The sequence below is a fragment of the Schistocerca serialis genome, chromosome 12 (assembly GCF_023864345.2).
Source record: "Schistocerca serialis cubense isolate TAMUIC-IGC-003099 chromosome 12, iqSchSeri2.2, whole genome shotgun sequence".
Lineage (NCBI taxonomy): Eukaryota > Metazoa > Arthropoda > Insecta > Orthoptera > Acrididae > Schistocerca > Schistocerca serialis.
Genome location: NC_064649.1, coordinates 92,164,401 through 92,181,185, shown reverse-complemented (window position 1 = coordinate 92,181,185; position 16,785 = coordinate 92,164,401). Strand labels below are relative to the sequence as shown.

The following is a 16,785-nucleotide window of genomic DNA, read 5'->3' as shown; positions in this document are numbered from 1 at the left end:
CCCCCCCCCGCCCCCCGCCCCGCCAATAACTCCTCCTCCCACTTCGATCCGCTCCAGATACCCGTCACGCATCTCACAGTAGTTTGCACATACAGATGTATCGGAAGCCGTTCGGCATTACTGGATGGGAGACCCGGATGGGGAACATCAGCTGTCTGATAGGAAACATTTTCCCTGTCCTTGGCACACACAAGCACGTCTCCTTCGCGAAGTGATTTCTTTCCTTTATTGATTTTCAAATCCCCCCGAAGAGGGCGGGCTGGCAGCAGCTTAGTACGCCGCTCTACAGCCTACAGAATTTTTAAAACATAAGAAGAAGATAATAAACAATAAAAGCAGGCGATAAAAACGGAGAGCTGGCCGGGGTGGCCGAGCGATTCTAGGCGCTACAGTCTGGAACCGCGCGACCGCTACGGTCGCGGGCTGGCTCTGAGCGCTATGGGACTCAACTGCTGCGGTCATAAGTCCCCTAGAACTTAGAACTACTTAAACCTAACTAACCTAAGGACATCACTCACATCAATGCCCGAGGCAGGATTCGAACCTGCGACCGTAGCGGTTGTGCGGTTCCAGACTGTAGCGCCTTTAACCGCTCGGCCACTCCGGCCGGCTACGGTCGCAGGTTCGAATCCTGCCTCGGGCATTGATGTGAGTGATGTCCTTAGGTTAGTTAGGTTTAAGTAGTTCTAAGTTCTTGGGGACTGATGGCCTCAGATGTTAAGTCCCATAGTGCTCAGAACCATTTGAACCATTTTTGATAATAACAGTGACTTAAATTGTAAAATGGCGGAAAATTGTGGAACATAAAAGAAAGGGTTGGCGATGCTAATAAAATACACAGGAAGCAGGCCGGTAAAATAGTAGACAGACAATTAAAAAACGTTGCGCCAGTCTGGTTTCTGTTCGCAAGACATATAAAAAGCACACCCAGCGACAGTATGATTTCCGTTCGCAACACTTTGGAAAGCACGCACAACACTTAACACTCACATGAAACAGTGCACTAAAAAGTTGGCACGGAGACGACATATCACAGCCAAGGGCAGGTGAGGGGGACCTGGACAGATCAGGATAAAAAAAGGGAGAGAGGAAAGGAAAAACGGAGGAGGCATTCACGAAGTGAGAGAGTTGCGTGTTTAAGTGTATCTGGTAAGTGCAGATGACTAATGAGTTTCTGTGTGTGTGTGTGTGTGTGTGTGTGTGTGTGTGTGTGTGTGTAATGTGGCGTCAGGTTTGTGTTGGATGGCGATGATGAGACGCGGGAGAGAGTGAAAATCGGTGTCGGCACACAGCCTGCTCCTAATAGCACCGAGGGCCCGCCAAGCTTCAAGCCGTCGTCACACGGACCGTGCTGTCGAACGTTAACGTTGAGCGTGCCAAGTTCGACGTGCTGCTCAACGCTCAGGAACGATGCGACTTGTGCACACGGTACGTGGGCCCCAACGTGGTATACGCGATCGCAACGCACGCCAGCGGCAGTTGAGGGATGTTTCTAGTTCGTAAATCACACTGTTTACTCAACGGGCGTGCGTAAAATTCCCACGTTAGCTCTATTAAAACGCACATTTTCTCCATCGTCCACGAAAAGGAAAGTACCAGGTTCAATCAACAAGGACAGAGGCTTATAAAAGTTCCATTACAAACAGTGCGATACAAATTTGGAATACTTCTCCGCATAAGATAAACATTATTTCATCATTTCCACATTTTAGTAAACCCCAAGGTCAGTCTTACTTGATCACTGTTCCTACCCAGTAGCATAATCTTCGCAACATGTGATTTACGAAGCGTAAAAGAAAAAGAAGCAAAATATCTTTATACAAGTAGCGCAAGCTGTCCTGTAGATTAAGCCAATCGAACAATGTCACCCCTCAAAAAAAGGTGAGCTTATATGTACATAACATCAAATATTATAGTATATACTTGTATTAAACTAATAATAAAGTATCAGAACCCAATAAAAACGCGAATGTTGGGAAACAAAATTTGGAAGTGTTACGACGCGAACCACCGCCCCAACAAAAACTCATTACAGGACACAGACGCTACTCTCTACGCTTATTTTTTTTTTTAATCTCATTTTTTCCGTTTTCGTTCGTTGTATCTGCTCGAGGCGGACGTCGCAAGACGTCCGTTTCAATTCGTTGATCCATTAACTCAGTTTTTTTTTATTACATTGACGCTGGTCAGTACGCTAAAGTAACATCATGCTAGATCGAGAACACACTCCCTGCCCTTAATCGTTTTATCTTACCCGTTGCTAAAAACGTTAATGGTAGATAATTATGTTAATAATTGAAATTTGATTATAACAAATTGTACCAAGAAGAATGCGTTTTGGATGGATCTTCAGTGTGTCGCTGCCTTCAAATAGCCTACTCTCATAATACACAAGTTACAATAATTCTTTTGCCACGAATACGATGTTTCTCATTATTTTATTGGATCGAATCACACAACTAACAACGGGTTTTCCAGTGATTCTCAATTTGCTGGTGCTCAGAAACGGCATATATACATATAGGCTTGAAATGAATGCCAATATGGCGCCTCACAACTCTGTACTGAAGGGAGAGGGCGTGCGTGTGACGTAGGTGGCGTTGTGACATCTCATTGGTCAACCCTCAGACGCACGCTCAGAATATCTGACATGCCAGATATTGCTCTGCACGTTCGGAAAGACTTCCGAACGTGCTGTTCCACGCTATGACGTCAGAAACTCGGCACGCTCAACGCTCGGATGCACAGTCCGTGTGCAGACGGCTTTACGTCTCTATCCGACGGGCAGATGACCGTGTCGCATGCCCTCGCTTCACGAGTGTGGTGTGCGTACTGTAAGATCTTCGGTACACACACCATCAGATTATTTGACTTGTCGCTCTAACGAAGTAGGCGAGTGTCAGCAATATATCTCGTGGTCTTATCGTGGCGTGTTTATCTTCTGCCGTTATGCAGACGATAGAAATGTCACTTGCACGCTTAGAGTAGCAGATTGACGGCGACCAACTTTAAACAGAACTTGATTAATTTTGACACACATTTATTAACATAATGACAAGCATAAAAATAACTTAATTTGGTTCTGGATGTTATTTACAATTGACAATCTGAAGTTCCTTTGGTCTTGTTACATTAATCTTATTCTCACATATCTCTGATACTTGACAAAGTCTCTATACATTCCTCTTCATGGCTATGTACAGGAATATGATAATCGTATTAGGTGCAGACTGAAACTTGACTATAGACTGGTAGACTAATGCAGACTAGCTAATCGGAGGTCTGTACACTCGTTATAATACCTCGCGCGTTCATGTATCACGGCGCGAGTGTGATCCGCGAGAAGAAAAGGTTCTACGTTAGCAGCAATCTCATTGGCTGCGTTACATATTAATACGCGGATCGGCGGAAGCAGAATTTGGTCCGTCTCTAAGACAGTGCCATCTCGTAGAGCGGAGACGGACAAGCGCGGCGCCTGCGCTGTTGTGCTTAGCTGGGCGCGCTCTAGTGGGAAAGTAGTGTATGCGCTGACTACGCGGAACTATGTACACAACAACAAGACACTGGGGAGAGGTTTGGAATATAAGTTAGGACATCGCCCCAAAGACTGGTGATCAGCAACTTTACGCCACCATTCCTGCATCACTTTGCCGTAACGGCAAATGGAAAGCTCCCACACCCGGGCGGTTACCCATCCACACGCTGGCCACGCCCGGCGTTGCTTAACTTCGGCCGTCAGAGGAGAACCGGTGTACTCAAACAGGCGAGGCCGTCGGCGCGTCGGAAGCGACGAGGAACGCCCGTCGACGTCGCTCGCCGCTTCCCGCGGCCAGAGCTCCCACGGCCAGCTGCAGCCTGCCGGGACAAGTGTTTCCGGCGGCGCGCGGTTTAGCGGGACTGCGTGTCGGCGGGACGCACGCTGCGTGCGGCCCGTCTTCTCACGGCCCGCCGAGCGCGAAAAGCAGCCACTGGCCGCCGCCCGCCGGCACGCCAAGGCCCCAGCCAGCGCCGGCGGCGGAACCACCGAGAGACGCTCCTACGTCGTGATGAAGGCCGCACCTCTACGTTCTCTCCACGCCGAGGTCGTCACACATTCACACGCACTGGGATACGAACTCGGACGATCGCACACTGTACGGCGTATTTAACCCCTTAACTGTTACCGACTGGGATTAGCCGAGCGGTCGGCCGACACGGTAGCTCAGCGTGTTCGGTCAGAGGGTTAGCTGCCCTCTGTAACAAAAAAACTGAGTTAATGGATCAACGACGAACTGGAACGGGGATCTTGCGACGTCCGCCCCGAGCAGATGCAACCAAGAATACGAATAAAATAAGATTAGAAAAAAAAAAGCTGTCTAAGGCGCTGCAATCATGGACTGTGCGGCTGGTCCCGGCGGAGGTTCGAGTCCTCCCTCGGGCATGGCTATGTGTGTTTGTCCTTAGGATAATTTAGGTTAAGTAGTGTGTAAGCTTAGGGACTGATGACCTTACCAGTTAAGTCCCATAAGATTTCACATACATTTCAACATTGTTTTGCTGGCGACGTAAAAACGTGGAAACACCGCGAGAAACGCATGGTCGAACATAAATGCAAATGAAACTTCCTGTCAGATTAAAACTGTGTGCCGCACCGAGACTCGAACGCGGGAACTTTGCCTTTCGCGGGCAAGTACTCTACCCAAGCACGACTCACGCCCCCTCCTCACAGCTTTACTTCTGCCAGTACCTCGTCTCCTACCTTCCAAACTCCACAGAAGCTCTCCTGCGAACCTTGCAGAACTAGCACTCCGGGAAGAAAGCCAGAGGGATGTTTGCAGAATGAGATTTTCACTCTGCAGCCGGACCGAGACTCGAACTCGGGACGTTTGCCTTTCGCGGGAAAGATCCCGAGTTCGAGTCTCGCTCCGGCACACAGTTTTAATCTGCCAGGAAGTTTCATATCAGCGCACACTCCGCTGCAGAGTGAAAATCTCATTCTGGAATCCCCCAGGCTGTGGTTAAGCCATGTCTTCGCAGTATCCTTTCTCCCAGGAGTGCTGGTTCTGTAAGGTTCGCAGGAGAGCTACTGTAAAGTTTGGAAGGTAGGAGACGAGGTACCGGCGGAATGGAAATTGTGAAGACGGGTCGTGAGTCCTGCTTCGGTAGCTCAGATGCTAGAGCACTTGTCCGTGAAAGGCAAAGGTTTCGAGGTCGAGTCGCGGTCCGGCACACAGTTTTAATCTGCCAGGAAGTTTCATATCAGCGCACACTCCGCTGCAGAGTGAAAATCTCATTCTATAAATGCAAATGCTGAGCAAGCCTGCAGGTTGCGCTTTTGTATCTGACCACGAACGCCATCTGTGCAATGTCTTCAGTACACTGAGGTAACGAAAATCATCGGATACCTCCTAACACCGTGTCGGATCTCCTTTAGTCCAGCCTAGTGCAGCGATTCGATGTGGCCGGCCGCTGTGACCGAGCGGTTATAGGCGCTTCAGTCCGAAACCGTGCTGCTGCTACGGTCGCAGGTTCGAATCCTGCCTCGAGCATGGATGTGTGTGATGTCCTTAGGTTAGTTAGGTTTAAGCAGTTCTAAGTTCTAGGGGACTGTTGACCTCAGATGTTAGGTCCCATAGTGCTCAGAGCCATTTGAACCATTTTTGATTCGATGTGGCATGGACTCAACAAGTCGTTGGAAGTCCTCTGCCGAAACAATGACCTGTGCTTCCTCAATATTCGTCCACAATTCCAAAAGAGTTGCCTGTACAGGATTTTGTGTAGCAAGTGACCTCTCGATTATGTCACGAAAATGTTCGATGGGATTCATGTCGGGCAATCTGGATTGCTAAATCATTCGCTCGAACTGTGCAGAATGCCTCCAAACCAATCGCGAACAATTTCAGCCCCATGACATGACATTGTTGTTTGCGAAAATGAAGTCAATGAATGTCTCCAGATGGTGTCAAAGTAGCCGGACATAACCATTTCCGGTCAATGATCGGTTCAGTTGGACCAGAAGACTCAGCCCACTCCACGTGAATACCGTTATTGAGCCACCACCGGCTAGCATAGTGCCTTGTTGACAACTAGGCTCCATGGTTCAAACGGCTCTAAGCAGTATGGGACTTAACATCTGAGGTCATCAGTCCCCTAGACTTAGAACTACTTAAACCTAACTAACCTATGGACATCACACACATCCATGCCTAAGGCAGGATTCGAACCTGTGACCGTAGCAGCAGCGCACTTCCGGACTGAAGCGCCTAGAACCGCTACGCCACAGCGGCCGGCTGTTTCCACCGAAATAAATTAATGAAATAATTCAATTACGTTTCACGATCCATTAAACACCATTATCAGATAGCTGACGTCACATCGCACGGGTGATCCACTGAAAATTTTGTCCACATGCGTCACAACAGGACAAGATTTGCAATGCAAGAGAGACATTTCAGTTTCGCTGTGACCGAATTGCAGAAGAATATTACGGTAGTTTCGGAACGTGTTTCTGCATGTACTCCCAGAGTGCACAAATGGCACTCTGCAGCATTCTAGGGCACTTTGACGATAGGATCGGCGCCACAGTTATGATCAGTATACAGCCTAACTTTCTCCGGGTGGACAAAATACATGAGAGAAATTCTTGGAAATCGTTCTGTAAGACATGAGTCACTCCTAACTTCCCTTAATTTGCCAGTAACCTACAGACTTTTGCTAGAACGTGAGCAATCCTCATTTGTTCCAGAGTGCCAAACATCATCTTAAAACTATGAAAATTCCTTTTTAGGTAATAGATCTCTGCTAAAGGTTGTTGGCAAATGACATTTCCGATCGATTCTCTCAAATGTAGTCAACTCTGCCATTCTAATATTTTCGCGAGAGTTTAGGAGAAAAATCTAACCAGCACGTGTTTTTTGAAATAATAAAAGCGCGATGGCTGAAGCTTCGTTGAACAACCTCCTTCCTTTCCCAACGCTGACAGCGAGGAATGGCTGCAGATAAAGTATTTTTATAATACAGACACATAGGCTGCGAAAACATAATACCGGTAATAAAGAGTTCACTGATGTCCTAATACAGAACTGAACTCTTAAAAGGCGAAGAAAACGCGAAAAAGGGAGTGCAAGGAACACAGCAAGAGAACGAATTACGTACTTGCCACTATAATTGAAACGGAACATGTTTGATGTTGTATGTTACCTTTCTGTCGTGGTCAGTAGTGGAACACGTCGATCGCTCATGTTACCAGGCACTGCGAATTATGTTACTGCAATACCAGCGTTATTCACTAAGAAGGCACGCCGCAGTTGATTCCCACACATACCTGCAAAAAATTAAAGCAGGAACAGTTAATATAATGTGGTAATCAAGGGAATATTTTATATAAATTCTATAAGATTGATACATGAGGAACGAAATACAGGTGAAAATGTGGAGGCTGTAAAAACAAGTACCATCTGTAAGAAATCTTGATGAGCAACTGAATCAAATGGAGAGGTAACACTACCATTAAGACATTGGATTTCAGGTAATCCAGATGAATTATCAACTTCATAATCATTTTCCGTAACCGATAGCGGAGTTACATAAACATTTCCGATAAACGTGAGGTAATTTTAATGAAACTGTGATATCATTATCATTTTAAAAAATGGCTCTGAGCACTATGGGACTTAACATCTATGGTCATCAGTCCCCTAGTACTTAGAACTACTTAAACCTAAGTAACCTAAGGACATCACACAACACCCAGTCATTACGAGGCAGAGAAAATCCCTGACCCCGCCGGGAATCGAATCCGGGAACCCGGGCGCGGGAAGCGAGAACGCTACCGCACGACCACGAGCTGCGGACATCATTTTAAAAATCGTGACACGCACGACATAACAGAGAAAAGTAATGTAGGATCTGAAATGACAGTTGTTAATTAAACTGTCGAAAATCTCGAAGAATCTACACAAACAGGAGCAGGAAATGCTGTCTGCTTATCACAACCATCTTGAAAAGACTTGTGAAATTTTTTTATACATAATCATGGGAAAAAATCATTAGTACAATTACAGAAATGGTTCAAATGGCTCTGGGCACTACGGGACTTAACATCTGTGGTCATCAGTCCCCTAGAACTTAGAACTACTTAAACCTAACTAACCTAAGGACATCGCACACATTCATGCCCGAGGTAGGATTCGAACCTGCGACCGTAGCAGTCGGGCAGTTCCGGACTGAAGCACCTAGAACCGCTCGGCAACCACGGCCGGCCTACTACAAATACAAATTTTATGTTGTCACTGAAGAAAATCGAAGAGCTTACCGACATAATTAAGAGAAAGTTAAAGAGTGTCAGTAGATGTTTATAGCATTGTCGATTGAATCAGTCAGTTTGGCATATACTGGGTCACAGTCTCCTGACTATTTCTGTCAGCGTCGTTATACGGAAGACCCGGGTTCGAATCCTAGTGCTGCCAGGAACTTTTCTTTGCTGTCAAGACTGAAAAGGGGTGTTCTCAGCTTCGTGATGCCAATAAATTGAGGAGCTACCTGACCGAATAGTAGCGGCAGAGGTCACTAACACTGACAACGGTCGGGACAGCGGTGTGCTGACAGCCGCCCTACCAAACCGCGTCCAGTGACACCATTGGCACAGGATGACACGGTGGTCGAACGCAACCTACGGAGTGCGCGCCAAGGCCGGTGGATGGAGTTAAGTTCTTGTGTAGCCGTCCTAGCATTTTGGTGGGCTGCAAAGCACACCTTACTGTACAACGTCTCAGCCACTATTGCAAAACGCATTCGTGTTTGTCGTCTGGTCCCAGCCCATACAGGTTGCTGATGAATATTCGAATGCCAGTTTAAATGTTATGGAAACCACCTCCGGATGCGAATGCCTACGAACATATATATTTTTCCATCAAATGTATTCACTGTTGCGAATATGTACAACCATCAGCTGTATAATGGGTTGACGTCAGTGAAAATTTGTGCCGGATCAGGACTCGAACCCGGTGTTTTCCTCTTGTCGCGAGCGGTCACCCTACCATTTGGCTATCCGAGACGACTCACGCCCGGACCCAAACTCCCATATGTCGTCAAATATTTGTCTACAACTTGCACTCGTACGTCCATTTCGTACGTTCCGGTACAGGGGAGACGTTTTATTAAAAGTCTCTTGCTCGGTGTCGTCGGATAAATAGGAAACTGAGTCGTGCTCGGATAGCCTAATGGTAAGGCGAGCGCTCGCGAAAAGCGGGAAATGCGGGTTCGAGTCCCGAACTGGCACAAATTTTCACTGTCGCCAGTCCATTACACAGCTGACGACTGTCCACATTCGCAACGGCGAAGACATGTACTTCATAACGTCTGTAATCACTGCAGTGCCTGTTCCTTCGGACACACATGCACGTCCGAAGGAACAGTGCATGGTAATTATAAACAACGCAGCCATTGCAACATCATACATATTTTGTAGCTATTTGACTGTTTCAAAGATATTTTCTTCAATATCACCAACTCCCTTCCAGTCAAATAATGACGGCAGTACTACAAGTCGTTCTCCGCACTCTTAGTATTGTTAGATTCTTCCTACCTTCCTCCTCGATTTATTGGTAGCTATCTCTTATTACCACACTATTTCTTACTAGAACCAACTAATGCACATATTTTTAATAATATCCCACGTCTTCAGTGAACTCAAGTAATCGTGTAAATAATTGTTGTGTGCTGATTTTCTGTTTGATGATGCGTGACTACAATAGCTCGACAATGATAATGCATACTTCAGTGCATCATAAATTTACATGCTTGGTTATTACCTTTTAAACGAAAATATATTTAAGACTTTTTTCACTAATTCCACATCACTGAGAACTGTTTCACGTACGATCCATGAAAGTAGCATCAGCATATCTTTCTTTTGTATATACGTGTAATTTTTTCTTGTTTCATAAAATGTTCGATATCGTTGAGGATCTCCTCGCAGTTGATCTACACAGCATAAATATATCTAATCTAAGAAACATACCAAATTTCTCAAGTAAAACTTTAGTTCAGAACGGGCTTGTAGATCATTACAGTCTACAACACTCTCCCACCGTCAGACAATGAAAGCACTACACATAATGTGCGCTACTAATTTTTAGTAGTTTCCTGGTTGGGTGACGACAGATGATGGCAAGAAATCAAGTGATGGGGTGCAGTAACAGAAGAAGAATGCCGAAGCCAAGTCGAGTCTCACGCGCGAAAGACAACGCCGCGTTACGTTTAAACTGCCACAAACCTCCAACTGGCAGATGAATGAAATTTTACACGGGCTATAAATTAAACGGTACTACCGCAGCCTCTCCATACAACGTTGGCTTAATGTGTAACTCAGTGGGTATGTATTCATTGCCTCTGAAGGCGGCCCTCCCCTTTCTGTGCGCCAGGAAGCGGTAGGAGGTAGCGTACGTAACCCAGAAGGCTCGCCCTAAGGACGGAAAGAATGCGGTCCCAAGGTCCTCCCAGCTGACAGGACGAAAGGTCGTGCGGAGAAAAGGTGCCTTGCGGTCGGCTCCGCGGCACGTGAAGGCCACGTGGCCGGAGGAATGTCGCCCAGCTCACTCCTCATTAAGGGCATTACCGCAGCAACCGCATACACCCATGTGAGCTCCACCGTTACCCGTGTCACAACTAAGCGTCTTCGCAATGGATTCCTCCGCGTAGTTGCGCTCAGTAGAACATGCTTAATTTATGAAACACTGATTTTAGTTCTGTGAATATGAGTGCAAAACCAATTCTAATACGGCATCTCTATTGTAAAGGAGGACGTAACGGAGCAACGCTTCGTCAGCTCTGGTCTCAAGCTCCCAGCGGCAAGTGGAGTTACGGACAGAATCGAGAACCCTGTTCACGACAAACAAAGTATATATATATATATATATATATATATATATATATATATATATGACTGCTTCAGTATTCGCATAGATTTTGTCTGATTGGCATACCGGTTCCGGACTGTACAGACCTCGAACGGAGACTTTTTCCATATACAGCCACCCGGGATTAGCCGAGAGGTTTAAGGCGCTGCAGTCATGGACTGTGCGGCTGGTCCCGGCGGGGGTTCGAGTCCTCCCTTGGGCATGGGTGTGTGTTTGTCCTTAGGATAATTTAGGTTAAGTAGTGTGTAAGCTTAGGGACTGATGACCTTAGCATTTAAGTCCCATAAGATTTTACACACATTTATATCTATCTATATGTATATACCGGTTCCAGACAATATATATATATATCCGATATATATATATATATATATATATCGGTTCTGGACTGTACAGTCCTCTATTGGAGACTTTTTCCATATATATATATATATATATATATATATATATATATATATATATATATATATGGAAAAAGTCTCGATATATAGAACCGATATATATATAAAGAAAATATATATATAAAGAACCGATATATATACATATATATATATATATATATATATATATATATATATATATATATATATATATATCGGTTCTGGACTGTACAGTCCTCTATTGGAGACTTTTTCCATATATATATATATATATATATATATATATATATATATATATATATATATAAGCGTTCGAGGACTGTACAGTCCGGAACCGGTATGCCAATCAGACAAAATCGCCGCGAATACTGAGGCAGTCCTCTCACCTTCGAACCAGGTTGGAGATATCCGTTTAGTTAAACATCCTGTCCTGCTGCGTGCAGAAGACCGCAACGCAATCGGCATAGGACCGGGCTGTCAAACATCAACACTGAACGCGCCGAGTTATACGTGCTGGTGGACGCTCAAAAACGAAGCGACTTGTGCCTTACCGTGGTATACGCCATAGCAGCTCGTCCGGTGGCAGTTGTCCATGTCTGGCTCGCATATCATACTATTTATGAAATAAACGGACGTAAAGCTCCTATGATAGTTCTATTAAAGCGCACGTTTCCTCCACTGTCCATACCCAGCCATGTTGTCCTGTCTGTAGTCTAAATAGACATGATATGTTGCAAAAACGAAATTACCATATCCAGTCAATATTCTGTTCAAAAATGGCTCTGAGCACTATGGGACTTAACTGCTGAGGTCATCAGTCCCCTAGAACTTAGAACTACTTAAACCTAACTAACCTAAGCACATCACACACATCCATGCCCGAGGCAGGATTCGAACCTGCGACCGTAGCAGTCGCGCGGTTCCAGACTGTAGCGCCTAGAACCGCTCGGCGAGTGGCCGGCCAATATTCTGTCCGCCCCCGGTAACTGAGTGGTCAGTGTGACAGAATGTCAATCCTAAGGGCCCGGGTTCAATTCTCGGCTGGGTCGGAGATTTTCTCCGCTCAGGGACTGGGTGCTGTGTTGTCCTAATCATCATCATTTCATCCCCATCGACGAGCAAGTCGAAAGACTTGCACCAGGCGAACGGTCTACCCGACGGGAGGCCCTAGTCACGCGAAATTTACACTTAGTAATATTCTAAGGTCATTCTTACTTGATTACCATTCTATTCAGCAGCAGAATCTCCACAACATGTGAAGTACAAAACGTAAAAGAAGAAAGTACAAAATATCTTACTGCAGTTAGTGCAACCTGTCTTGTAGACCAAGCCAGTCGAACAAACTCGCTCCTCAGAAAGAGTGCACCAATATTTACGTAACATCGAATATTACAGAATATACTTTTATTAAACTACTAATCAAGTATCAGAAGCTATTACAAACTCGAAGGCTACTAAAAATAGTTTTTGATTTATAGAGACGCGAACCAGCAATATATCACCCGATATCTTACACTTCTACGACTCTGGTAATTGCGCTATACCTTTACTTATCTGACTATATTTGCATCTTAACGTCTTCGGAAAGCTTTAATCGTAGATATATTAACTGACAGATTTAACAGTAGATATGTTATTATGTGACATTTAATTATGACAAATTATACCAGTAACAGTGTACTTCTTAGGGATCGTTTATGTACCGGCGCCTTGAAACAGCATACTTTCACAATACACAAATTACAACGACTCTTTAATCACCACTTTGACGTTGTTCGTCATTTTATTACAACAAGTCATACAATTAACACCGGTGTTCGAGAGGTCATCAATTTTCTGATGCTTAGAAACGTCTTATATACACATAGGCTACAACTGAAAGCCAATATGGTGTCCCACGACTCTGGTAACGAGGGACGGCGTGCATGTGACGTACGTGGCGTTCTTCTATCTCATTGGTCAATGTTCAAACGGACGTTCAGAATATCTGTCATGCTAGATATTGCTCTGTACGTTCGGAAAGACTCGCCAACGTGCTTTTAGCACGTTATGATGTCAGAAACACGGCACGCGCAACCTCAACGTCCGAACGCACGGTCCGTATGCCGACGGCTTAACTGCCCTCTGCACATTTCTCGTCCGACGGGAATCGTCGACCTTTCAGGACCTTTTTAAGGAGCGAATGCATGATGATCACATGGTGAGACATCAGGACTATAGGACGGGTGCTCCAGCATCTCCCATCAGAGTTGGCGTAACTTCTGCGTCACGACATTTGCGATATTGCGATGTGAGTCATCATGAAGGAGCAGTGCCCCATCGCATACTATTCCACTACGATGGTTGTCAACAGACTTTCTGCCCCGTACACATTCCTCGTTCATCGAGAGATGTCTACCGGTGTTTGTCCTTCGGCAGCCAAGAAAAGAGTAACAGCAAGTCAGTCCTGTTTGGAAGTATTTGGTAATAACATCGGCATAGTTCACGTTTCCGCATTTACCCTCTCGCACGTCAGTAAAAGACAAATGCCGTACTAGTCCCTTGCATAACTGTCGGTACTTAGATACGGTTGCCTACTTATAGGTACTTAGGCCGTGCGGTTCTAGGCACTATGGCGCCGCGTGACCGCTACGGTGGCAGGTTCGAATCCTGCCTCGGGCATGGATGTGTGTGATGTCCTTAGGTTAGTTAGGGTTAAGTAGTTCTTAGTTCTAGGGGACTGATGACCATAGAAGTTAAGTCCCATAGTGCTCAGAGCCATTTGATCCATTTGAACTTATCGGTGCTTATATACCCGTATAACTCTTTGATCACCCTTTAAATATAGGGTGTTACTCCTGACAGTCGCCAGGCGCAGTTTCGGCAGGTATTTGCAATTTCGGTTTTGCACCGTGTTGCTGGTGTCACCAGAACAAATACTGCTTATCATATCTTTCTTGCGACGCGCATTGTCAACGGAAAACGTCTTTTTTTGCCGTTACTGACAAAATGATTCCTAATTTGGGATCGCTCTATCGAAGATGCACTCAGTCTTCAGGCCACAAGCGGCCCATCGGGACCATCCGACCGCCGTGTCATCCTCAACTGAGGATGCGGATAGGAGGGGCGTGTGGTCAGCACACCGCTCTCCCGGCCGTTATGATGGTATTCTTGACCGAAGCCGCTACTATTCGGTTGAGTAGCTCCTCAATTGGCATCACGAGGCTGAGTGCACCCCGAAAAATGCCAACAGCGCATGGCGGCTCGGAGGGTCACCCATCCAGGTGCCTGCCACGCCCGACAGCGCTTAACTTCGGTGATCTGACGGGAACCGGTGTATCCACTGTGGCAAGGCCGTTGCCGCTCTATCGAAGGGGCACGTAAAATTCCGCTTAAAGATCCTACTTTTTAAAATGGAAAACAAACCGACTCTTTCCGTCTACACTGGGCGTCGCATGAAAGGCATGATGAGCATTTTTTGGTTGGGCTTACTCCAGCTACATACTGCAAAAATGAAACTGCGAATAGGTGGGCGAAGTATCGGAGAAAATGCGCCTGCTGTCTCTCAGGAACGATATGAGTGTGCATATTACATACGACAACGTTTACGATTAAAGCTACACACCTAGGGGCACCGTATGCTTCACTCAAGAAGTTTTCAGTTCTCGGATATGTACCTAAGCGTGCCTATATCAATAATGTGAGTTTTCAAATCATGTGCTGTATCTCTAAAGAAAATAATTTTATACAAGTGGAGCAAAGCTACATTCACTTCTAAAGTTAGTTCTTTGGACATAATTTTACTTTCCGTACGAAATAAAAAGAAATAAATAATACTGTTTTGGACTAGCGTGTTTTCTTTGCCTTGCAGTCTTTCTCATGTAATATAAGGAAACTATTATGTAAAAAAAAATTACTTTATCACTTGTTACAGTCTCAGATAGTAGCGTGTTCGGTAAGAGGATTAGCTACCCGCTGTAAAAAAATAAAAATAAAATAAAGTAAAATAAAAAAAACTGAGTTAATGGGTCAACGACGAACTTAAACGGGTGTCTTACGACGTCCGCCACGAGCAGATGCAACGAACGAAAACGAACAAAACGAGATTTGCCGGCACGGTAGCTCAGCGTGTTCGGTCAGAGAGCGGCGAGCCTCCGCAATAAAAAAAAAAAACTGAGTGAAAAGGTCAACAACGAACTTCAGCAGATGTCATGTGACGTCCGCTACGACAAACTACAACGAACCATAACGAACAAAATGCAAAAATAAATAAAGAAATAAAAAGGAGTGGCTGCCGTTGCTGCCTCTGGATCACGGGATCCCGGGTTCGATTCCCGGCGGGATTGGGGATTTTCTCTGCCCAGGGCCTGGGTGTTGGTGTTATCATCATCATTCGTGACAGTGGCTAGATTGGACTGAAAAAAAAATTGGACTGCGTAAAAATTTGGACTTTGTACGGGAGCTGATGACCGCGTAGTTTAGCGCCTCACAAACCAAACATCATCACATAGCAGCTTCGTATTGAACTGGCTGTCTTTCCGTTATTGGTCATAGCTACTATGATGCTCCGAAATTGTAAAACGCACTGCACATAATTCGAAGAGTTTGCAGTGAAAAATGTAATCGCTGGGTACTGGGCACGTTTGGTTCGTATTAGATCATCGAATGGTGGTTTCGAAATGTAGCTAACCCATCGAAATTGTTTTTTTAATGTTTGAAGAAGAGCCAGTATATTACTTTTACACAGTTCTTTAGATACATTGCGACATTACTGTTTTGTATTTGTCGAGTACCCGGAGTAAGGGGCAGCTGAATCAAACCGAAGTGAATGCACATCCGAGAACCGAGGATATTTACGAACACAATAAAAAATTGTCCTCCTCTGGATCTTGCGTCGTGTCGCTGCCGACACGAGTCGATGCGCAGTGTTAAACGGGACTTCTTGTTCTCGCATGTAGTATTCGAATACTCGACGCCAGTTCTCGAGAACACCTCGGAACTGATATCTTTTCAGTCCTCGGTTCCCCGACTGCCGTATGTTCCACATGCCAACACCTTCAGACGTTTCTGGAGCAACGGCGACGCGGAGGTCAACATGCGTGGTACATCACATGCGTTGGCTCCCATCGTTCTGATTACACAGCCAAGTAACTGTAGCCTGCGTTCTTCATTTCAGTGCACGTCTCAGACAGACAGCGCCACATTTCAGCCTGGGAAGTACCGTACAGTAGCGCTGTGGCGTGGTCTAATCGACCTCTTTCGTCGAAGATCTAACCACAGGTCAATGAATCGTGAACACCAGCAGCTAGCTGGTCTTCTCCGTTATTTAGTGCTGTTCAGCAACATTTTTGTAGTATTTTATATGATTTGCAAATGTGTCATCTATGAAATTATGTAATACCATGAAGAGATCGATTCTACCGTTTTGTCAGTGTTACATACATCCCTTCATCTACGAGAATTTACATAGATATGAAACGAGTCAAGGTATATATTACCAGAAGAAAACGTCACAAACTAGTTCTGTA

General features: G+C 45.4%; 1 pseudogene; it reads right to left on the bottom strand.

Annotated features, from left to right (window-relative positions):
- Positions 1-14,501: 14,501 nt before the first annotated feature.
- LOC126428683 (5S ribosomal RNA) lies at positions 14,502-14,619 on the bottom strand (annotated as a pseudogene).
- Between the last annotated feature and the right edge of the window lie 2,166 nt (positions 14,620-16,785).